The sequence below is a fragment of the Lissotriton vulgaris genome, unplaced genomic scaffold (assembly GCF_964263255.1).
Source record: "Lissotriton vulgaris unplaced genomic scaffold, aLisVul1.2 SCAFFOLD_323, whole genome shotgun sequence".
NCBI classification, from domain to species: domain Eukaryota; kingdom Metazoa; phylum Chordata; class Amphibia; order Caudata; family Salamandridae; genus Lissotriton; species Lissotriton vulgaris.
The window spans coordinates 127,456-137,328 of NW_028251421.1; the positions used below are offsets into that span (position 1 = coordinate 127,456).

At 44.5% G+C, this 9,873-nt stretch overlaps 1 long non-coding RNA gene across 2 annotated transcripts; it reads left to right on the top strand.

Annotated features, from left to right (window-relative positions):
- The first annotated feature begins 449 nt into the window (after nt 1-449).
- LOC147662886 (uncharacterized) lies at nt 450-9,200 on the top strand. Of its 2 annotated transcripts, none has more exons than XR_015305477.1 (3): nt 450-568; nt 6,264-6,649; nt 9,010-9,200. It is a non-coding gene; the product is annotated as an uncharacterized LOC147662886 (long non-coding RNA). The 2 variants fall into 2 exon arrangements; XR_015305476.1 differs by having other exon boundaries at nt 479-568; nt 6,446-6,649.
- Nucleotides 9,201-9,873: the final 673 nt, after the last annotated feature.

The following is a 9,873-nucleotide window of genomic DNA, read 5'->3' on the forward strand; positions in this document are numbered from 1 at the left end:
CCTCAACCCTAAAATGACCCTGTACGCCCTAAAATCCAAAAGCCCTACAAACCCCAAAACTGTTTATGAATGCAGAATGCCGGGAGGCGCTGCTGTGATTGCAAATGATACTTTCTGTACAGCCAGGCTGCACTTCCTTCATAAAGTATTTCCATGGAATCCGATTGTTAGACTTATTAGACAACTGCGGACAGACCTGCTCATGGCCCTAAAGAGGAATGGTCTTGCAAAGGAAAACAAGCTAATTTGTAGAAGTCCTCGGGACTGCCGAATTCACTCCATCACAATACTAAAATACATTTGTAAAAAGCACAGTTGCCTCGAACACAATGCCAATGGAGAGCAGCTCTCTCTCACTCTTGCATATCCTGATCCTGAAGCCGGTGGATTCCTCGTGCAAAAGCCTACGCACATCCGGGAGCGCCGGAAGTGACGTTGTTGGTCTGCGGCAAGAACGAATACCGTGAGGGTAATGGCCATAATGGACGTTGGATCGGGATCAGTCTTTATTTTTCCAACTACACTTCCAAAGCATCACAAGTTCATCGATTCCAGCGTGTATACTCCGGTAAGTGCTGCAGCTGCTAGGTAGATGTTAGTCCATCGGGGCAAGCTCCACGGATCTGCACGCGCCCATATCCTGGGTCAGCCCCCCGATTCTAGCGCAGCTGCCTTCCTTAAAAAAGAGCCGCAGTCCTCCGCTCTCGGTCCCAGCTGTTCAGTTTCCGTCCCAGACGAGCTTCCTCATTTTTCGGAAAGCACGAGTTTTCAATAAGTGGGCCAGACGCAGCTCCCTGCAGATAAAGACAAGCATTTGCAATGCAATAGGTCTCGCATTTGCGAGAGTTTAAGCTATTGGCATTGTAAATGACAATGCCTTTTATGTATGTTTTGAAAACCAACAAGTAAATAAAATGCATTGCCATTTACAATGCCAATAGCTCAGACTCTCACAACTGCGAGACCTATTGCATTGCAAATGCTTGTTTGGAGTAGCCGTGAACTGCACGTTTCACTTATGTCTGCAGCGCTTGGTGCACGTCATTGATAAGAATGAAAGGCCCACTGGGACAAGTTCTTTTATAGGACTAGCAGCGTAGACCAAGTATTTTAACATATTTCATTTTAGGAAACGTGGGTCATTTCACACGTCCTTGGCGTGGGTAATGTTGCAAAGCACACAGTTTATTTTTGGGGAATAAGGTATTCGTTGCACTCGTTTTTATTAGTGCTAATGTCAGGGCGTTGCACGTTTTATTGGTGATAGTGGTGCATTTCAACGCCTCGCCAGGGGTAGTAAGCGCCATATAAATACAATTACAAGCGCAGACATGTCATTGCTAAAACAGCGCAGTGTACATATTTCGTTGTGCAGGCCTGGTGATGCACTGCACAAATCTTATTTCAAGGAACAGTGATGCATCCCACACGTTTCAATGAGACAGATAACAGCAACACATCGAACACATTCCATTCCATTAGAAATGCGGTGCACAGTTTATTTCAAAGGTATAAATATCAGTGCACTGATCTTTAATAATGGTGGTGCAGTCCGCGCATTATATCCATAAGCATTACATTGCCCCGCACATATTACTTCAGTTCCCAATCCAGTCCATTTTTTTGCCCAGTCCCCACCTTAGGAAGTGGCCATCTAGAGAGCACCAAGGCTAACAGTTCGTGCTGGACTGTTATTGCAACTGAATTTATATTACACTTACTACTCCTGGTGAGGCACTTAAGCACTTTACAGTGAGAGTAGCACGATAATCTGGAACCCAAGGTTAGTGGTTAAACCAGTGGTTAATGAGAATAACCTCGGCCTGTCAAGGAAACCCTTTTCAAGAATTTTCTCCGTTTCTTTAGCACTTTGCTCGCTTTCTGAAGATGTGGCTATTGGCACCTGGCTAGAAGCAAGACAACTGGCCAGTTCAAGGGCAGGGTGGCACAATATCTGTTTTGTCTTCCTACACGCCAGAGTTCGTTTTTTAGAGCACAGGGGTGGGGGTGCAGAGGCCAAGTTGCGGGTCCCGTGGCTACGGCCCTGCCCTGCACCCCGGACAAAGTAAAACGTTTTCTTAGTATAGTAAGCCGCTTCTCCTGGAGCGAGCTCCTAGATTCCCGGTACTCACTTATGCTCACATCCTCCGGACATTATTATGGCTTGCGGCTGGCATCGCCCTGTGTGCAATGTCTGAGGCGAGGTAATGGCCCCTCTTTTACATTTCGGATTCTGTCCTCTGACTTTTGGTGCTGCGGCAACGTACTTTCAGCGCCGTGGTTCTCACCCTCAGGGGACTTGGTCCCAGCGGGCCGGGTGGTGTGCTGCACTTGGCTGGACGCACGGGAGGAGTTTGGGCGGCCGGGCAATGTTACGCTGTTATGAGGGCTCCATCTGGGGATTGGTTCTCTTTTGGGGTGGTGTGGACCTCCCCTCCCCCCTTTGTTCCTGTCGGGCATTCGGGACCATGTGGAGCCCGTAAAGTGTTTGTTGAGGTTACAGGCTGTTTTGCGGGGGTTTGTTTATAGTTCCTTGCTATCCTGTGAGAGATTACTGTATAGCTAGCGGTGTGCATGTAAAGCGCTACAAGAACTCTGGTTCGGGTTTGTGCTAGATACATTTTGTATTGCTAATTACAGAACCCGTATCAGCTCAGTGCGCAGAGCGTTAGACCTTTGATTTGAAGGTTCCCGGTTCGTTCCTGGGTTTGGGCAGATGCCCTTTGGGACTATTAATTTCCTCTATACGCTTAATAAGCGTGAATATTTTAATTTTATACTCTTTCCCCTATGCAGGAATGTGCAGGCAACCGTTGCTTTTTTAAGCGCTCCAAGGACGTCCGGTATAGTTCGAGCCATACAAACAGGCAATTCCTGAAATTATTTATAGTAATACCCCCGTGCCTGAAGGTGTAGCAATAGTGGCTAATGTAAAGAGCGTGAACTCGACCCATTGGTCTTGGTGCGATTTAAATTAAACAACATTTGGAGTACTATTTTAGTGCCCTGAGGGTGCGGTGTGTGAGGGTGGACAGCATCAGGGGAGGTTCTCATCCCTTATGTCTCAGACGTGAACAACTACCTGGATAATTCAAGCAATTTCTGGTGCAACCCTGGCGTAGCACAGGTACATTCATTTCCAAATGGCAGAGTGGGTTTATTGAAGGTTCTTAATATGAAAACGAGGCCTGACACGCAAACAGGATTTCCGGCCGGTGGAAAGGAGAGGCCTGACACGCAGGAAATGTCCTGAAGGGGGCGGAGTAAGGAGCGGGCTGCCGAGTCTGGACAGGACGAGAGGAGCCGGTGAGGGGGGGCGTCGGGGCACATTGACGGTGCCCCCCCCCCCCCCCCCCCCCCTGATGGAAGCCCTGCGTGTGCCCGGTGAGCGGGGTTGGGAGTGTGTGTGTGTGTGCGCGCGCGTGTATGTAGGGGGGGGCGCTTGTATGTGCCTGCGTGTGTTGTACCTGTGTGTGTTGTACCTGTGTGTGTGCCTGCGTGTATGGGGGGTGGGGGGGGGGGGCGGGCGGCAGCGTGTTTAGGTGCCTTTGTGGTGTGTGAGCAGGGATGTGGGGGCTGGCTGTGAGCGCATGCATGACTGTGTGTGATTTAGAGTGAATGGCAGGCAGGGGATGTCGTGCGCGCCATCGAGGGCAAATCGGAGACGGCAGAGGCTCGTGCATGGACACCGTCTCACATTCCTCCAGACACGCCAGCAACAGTTGTCTTCGCAGACAAAGCAGGCTCCGCCTGCTTTTTAGGTCTGCTCGCCCTAAAAAAAGGACAATTTCTTTGGTTGATGTGGCACCCGATGCGTTGGGTGTACGCCTGACCGGTGACCGGGTGGCCCACTAAGATAAAGGTGTGTGCTTCGTGTTAGTGTAATTAATGCGTTGCAATGTGTGTGCGTGCGTGATTGCGTGTGTGTTTGATGTTTGTCTGTATCAGCATGCCTGCTTGTTTATGCACCTTTTGTGTTTGAGCATGTGTATTTTGTGTATGTGTGGTAGTGCGTGCCTGTGTAAGTTGTGGAAAATTGCAAAAAGCCTAAAAAATGTTTTACAGCAAGTTCTTCGCCGTAAGGAAAAATAAATAACTGCCCGTGTATTAGGTAGCTAAAGTTTTCGCTTAGAGTTAGTTCGGAAATTAACGCTGGGTACAATGTTGAGATGATTTCTTCTAAATCATGTGACATTCTGCATTCCATCTGAAATGTATCCGTGTCACAAGCACATGAGATTCTTCAAGAGAGATAGGGACACGAAGTACAGCATAAGGTCTTGTGATAATCTGGGACAGTTCCCTCTACAACTGCCAGGGGGAAACCAAAACATCACATCATACCAGCCTCACGCACGAACAAGCAAAGCAAACATGATGAAACACTGGTCGCATATTCATTTAATTTTATTTCCCATGACTTTTAGTACAGAGATATACAACATCGGTTGTTTCCTATATGGATGCCTGAAAGCATTTAACATTTTATTTGCAGCTTATTTGCATAAAGCAAATGTGCAAACGAAGAATATGTTCTGAACAGTAAAACACAGGGAGGTGGAGCGTCAACATAGGAAGGATGACTTGCACAGAACCCACTCCCTTCTCCTGTGAGATGCAGGCCTCGCTTCTGCCAATCAGATTTCTGTTGAGAAGGCTGCAGGCTCCTACTATACTAAGGCCAACAAAATGGCCCCTAATACCGATAGAGCGGAAACGACAGACTCTGGCCAAATCGGTATAAATAGAGATGTAGTAGAAACGCGGCTTGTGGTATTAGAGTGTGTGATAAAATTGATAACACAAGTTAAAACAAATGAGCACCTTTTAGCAGGCGAAGTCGCGGTTCAAAAGTGAATATTTGCTAGGGTACAGCCACGGCATTTGACAAAAGACTTTCCTCCTGCCAAAGATGCTAGTCAGTTCTCTGCACTAAATTCAGGAACTGCTGGCACGTACTTCCGTTATCTGGCTTTCGCCAGGTCTCTAGAATAAGGCCTATGCAAACGTGAAAATGTATGCCTTCTGAAAATTAGTTAAAATTATATGAAATTTAATGAAATCCACTTATGTTGGTATCTTGCATGAAAATTGAATGTGTGGGTGGGCATAGCTCACGTTCAAAAGTCATGAGATACACTCGAGCTGCACACAAGAAAATGTCTCCTACAAGACGTTTTCTGCTTCAGTCAGTATAAACTGCGAGATTTTGTAGCCACAAAAATGGAGAGAATGTAGCAAATGTCATATAACCCGAAATTTGGAAATTTCACGAGCATTATAAAAAGTTTTCATGTGCCTTCCAGCAACAGAAGAGTACTGGATCAGCATACAATTGGCTCTTCCCTCATTAATATTGATGAGGCCTTATGCATTCATGAGATACAATGTAACCTGTAAGAGAAGAAAAGCCTTTGCCGCCATCTCTGTCGTAGGTTGTAACTAGCTACATGATTTGGTGCAGTTTCCACATTTCGAAAGACTCTACACAAGTGGCATAACAAAGGCCTCTGGAGTACAGGGGGTCCCGAACTCCAGGGAGCTGCTCAGCACAGTAACGTGGCCTCAGAGCTCCTGAGAAAGTCTGGAGGGCAGCCTCTCAATGTGATCTGCAGGGGTCTCACCTCAAGTTTCATTACGTTATTGCTCCACACTATATACAAACATTATTCCTTCATTTAAACTTCTTCGTTATGTAACTTCACCTTAGTGTGTCATTTCAACTGTTAATTTCACACCCTCCTTGATCCAAGGCATTGCCATACCATGAATCCACATTCCAATAACAAAGCCGTGTGCATCAGAAGGAGAAAAGGACCCCTTGTGTCATTACAGCGCTGCTCACTGAGGAGCATGGTGCCAAGGCACAAATAAGTCTGCTTATCCCTTTTTCCGATGCAGGCTTTTTCTCACGAGTTGATTTTTCACCCTTACTTGCCACAGTCACTCATTTATGCTTGCTGGATGACTTTCCATTTGATAACAAGTGCAAAATTCCCCCAAAGATGACCCCGTCTGCCCACTACCACACATAATTTACCCATCATATCAACGTCTTTAATGCATCCTCTGTCACTTGCCTCTCTCCTTCGCCCCCTCTCTCCTTTGCCCCCTCTCTCCTTTGCCCCCTCTCTCCTTCGCCCTCTCTCGTTCTCTTGTTCTCTCGCGCTCTCTCTCGTTCTCTCTCTCCTGCGCTCTCTCTCTCTCCCTCCTTCGCTCTCCTTAAGAAATCAGGAAACAAACATATCTATTTTTCTCTTTAGAGCCAGCCTGTGTTAAAAAGGAGAAACAAAAGAATAACCATTTCTCCACTCTCCTTGGATCAGATAAATCAGATAAGTACCTATGTCCTTCTAAATATGTATACCATCATCCTACCATATACCAGATAGACGAGGATTCTTTGGTTAAATATATCTTTCTTCTCTCATTGTATTCTGTACAGGACGAGAGGCCGAAGAAACTCTGGTGCGAAGAAACAGCTACACAAGCATGTACCTCTGGCGAGGGAACACAGAGGCGAAGGAACCCGGAAAAAGATATCAACGACCTGGGAGAGGAAGACCCGCATGTCGGGGCTGGAACACGTCAGAGGTGTCCAATCAAGGATCCACAAATTCCTGACTGCAGGACAACAGGACCCGAACAAGTAAGTCAACAACACACAGGGAGTGCAGGAAATGCTAGGCAGAGCTGTGACTTATGCAAAGCACATTCTTGTCCCGGACTTCCCAATTTATTCACACTTCACTCCACCCCCTGTCTGCAAATGGAGAGGGTGCGACTGACAATGCCCCTACCCTGCTGTCCTTGAGTCTGAGTATGGAGTTCTGTGCCTGAGCCTTGTTCTATCTAATGCCACTAATGGTGTGTGCTTAGGGCCTTGTTTTTTGTGAACCAGGTTTTCTGTAATTGATTATGGCAAACTTCAGAATTACTTCTTTTAGATGCTGAAAGGAGGATGTAGCGTGGATCCTTGTTCAACAAATTTGAATTGATTTAATAGTTGCAGTAAGGCAAGTTATGGAACAGATAGATCACTGGGATCCTGGAAAGCTATCACTCTACCCTGATAGTATGTCCAGAGGCTTATTTCTTTGAATGAGTTGTAAAGGGCCTCGGTGCCATAGTCATGCACCTGTAAAGGGCCAACATTGAATCAGTCAACTGTTAAATGCCAAACTTGTCATTTGCCCAAGCTGGAAAAGAACACACATGGTATCTCTCTCCTGTCTCTAGATGTCTAAGACGTTTATTTCTGACCTGCACCATCCCTTGGTCATGTGAAAGCCACTGTAACGGTGGCTATGCATTGAGGATCAGTCTAACAAAAATGTTAGAACCCGTGCAGCGATAATCTTACCTTTCACATGCTACCATGGCAAAAATATTAAAGTATGTCCATGTGCTTATATATAGTCTACACTGGGGTAATTTTTTTATTTTTTTTAAAGGTACATAGGAAATGGCATTTCCACTTGTATGACCTAATTATGATTTGCTTTCTCTCTAAGGAAATGGTATATAACTCCTTGTCCATAATTAATGAAAACGAAAGCTTTTCTGTTGGCCCTGGTTCCTGTCAGGGGTGTGTACGGTTATAAGCTGAAAACGAACACTTAAAAGGTGCGTGCTTCATATTCTACCTTTCCACGTAAACTGCAAAAAATTCCCATTAATAATCCTTTTTTTTCCATCCAAACACATGCATTGCCAAAAAGTATGCTTGTTAAGTGTATATTGTATTTATTATCTGCTGCCTTTAACAAGTGTATTTATTTGATTATAGCACAGTTGCAAGGCACTTGCAATAGTGAGTTGGCTGTACAGTATTTGCAAGATGCGCTGTCTGCTTTGACCAATCCACGGAATGTAACAGATATAACATCCTCAAAAACATGCAGTCGATCATTCACTGTACAAAAGGTATACTTTTCTTTGCCACTCTTTTAACACAGTTAAAGTTTATATAGGACAAACCTTGTAGATTTCCTGCATGAGGACTTTGAAATCTTTCTGCTTGCAATGTTTTTAAGTATGGCTGATTTATACTCCTGGAGCTAACATAGCAAATGTGACAATTCATTATACATTGTGTTGTATGTTTGCATATGTGAGGTTGTATCATAACTGAACGATGACTCCATCATTGCTTAACAGCTGTCTGCAAAAGGACAATAAGAGCAATGGGGGTGCCTTGTAATTTCTTAACAGTTTGTGCTGATCTTGTGCTACAAATGGCATGCAAATCTGGCGCAAAGCCTTGAGTTGGGATTTCATTTGTAAATCTGTAGGTCCAGGTGTGAGGTTCTCAAACTGGATGAATGAGTGATAGCAAACAGCCCTTACAAAATATACTGTGCTCGCAGCTTTTATTTAGACCGGATCAACTCCCTAATAATTAGATCAGTTGGTCCTGGTCCTAACACTTGGTTGTAAGCTCCTATTTTGATTTCTGGTCACTATGCTAGTTTCTTAGACGACTGTTTTCCAAATATGATAATTGCAAGTACAGTTCAGACTCACCCTGGCTGCCTCAATGATGGTTTTGTAAAGAAATCTAGCACTGATTACTTTCTGTTTGCAGAGGAAGCTTGCCCGCGTCTAGTGAACAGGACTATGGCCCATGCTTGTTTTAATGCATCTACATTTGTACAGTCTTTATCAAGTACCCCAGCATTTCAAAAGGGTGAAAGAGCCAGAGAAGACACACTGCTACTTGGGGCTAGAACTGTCATTGTGGACCAGGGGCTCATAGTTCATAAGGGAACTTTTTTTTTTCTTCAGCTTCTGGCCCCCTCTTCATCAATGCTTTGCTCTAAGCTGTGCCAAACTTTGACCAAGTGGCCTTAATGTTTCACTTAGGAACCATGTAACCCTAACCATATCTCATCTGGCAGACTGTATGAAATAATGGAATTAGAACTTTTGATAGGCAGCCCAGCCATATTAAAAACCATAAATAATGGTGGGAACATGATACTGATGTATGTTATTTTGTTTTTCCAGAGTTTATGAAGTCTGTGTGCAGTGCCAACGGCTGGTCATCACTGGACAACAGAAGTATGAGAAGGAAGCTGGCTATAAAAATTTGCAATGCCAGAAGAGGATTAAGAAAATCTCTGCATCTAGAATCAAACCATGAAGTTGCTGGTTTTCGTTGAGCTATTTGTTCTTGTTGCATTAGTCTGGCCTTTCTTCCCCGGATCTTATCTTTTTTTCTGGATGTTTTCTCTTGTTTGGTATCCTGGCCCCTGTGGGGCCAAATATGTGCTTTAGATAAATAAAATTACATTGAAACCTCCCTTTTGATAATTTTTTTCCTTTACCACTATTTTGGTTAGTGTTTTGCAAATGGTCACCATGTCAAACAGCGTCCGATAATGCTCTGTACCTCTAAATAAGGCAAATCCCAGTGAGTCAGGAGTATGGGAGTAGTGGCACATGTTAAGCTGATCTGAATGCAAAGGTATAACATTGCTGCAGGCCACTTCTTTTATATAAAGGTGCTTGTGGTATTTCTGCAGCACAAACATAGCCAAAAATAGCAACTTGTATTTTATACAAGTGTCTACCTCTCACTTTAGAGTTTAAAAAGTAATCTTTCCAATGCAGGACAAATAATCTGAGTATTAGGACCAGATTTAGAGACGTTTTGTGTCTGGTTTGCTTGAGTTTATAATGCTGACCTGATTCAAAATTTTCGGGATTTGCAAACGAGCAAATTGGTATTTGGTACAACACATCCGAAATGGGAAAAGTTTCACTTTTGTGTACACATAGTATTTTTTGGGTAATGGAAGGGTACCCTTCCATTACAAAACCTAAACTAGACTCTCGCAGACAACATTGCATTATAGTACTGGTACTGGC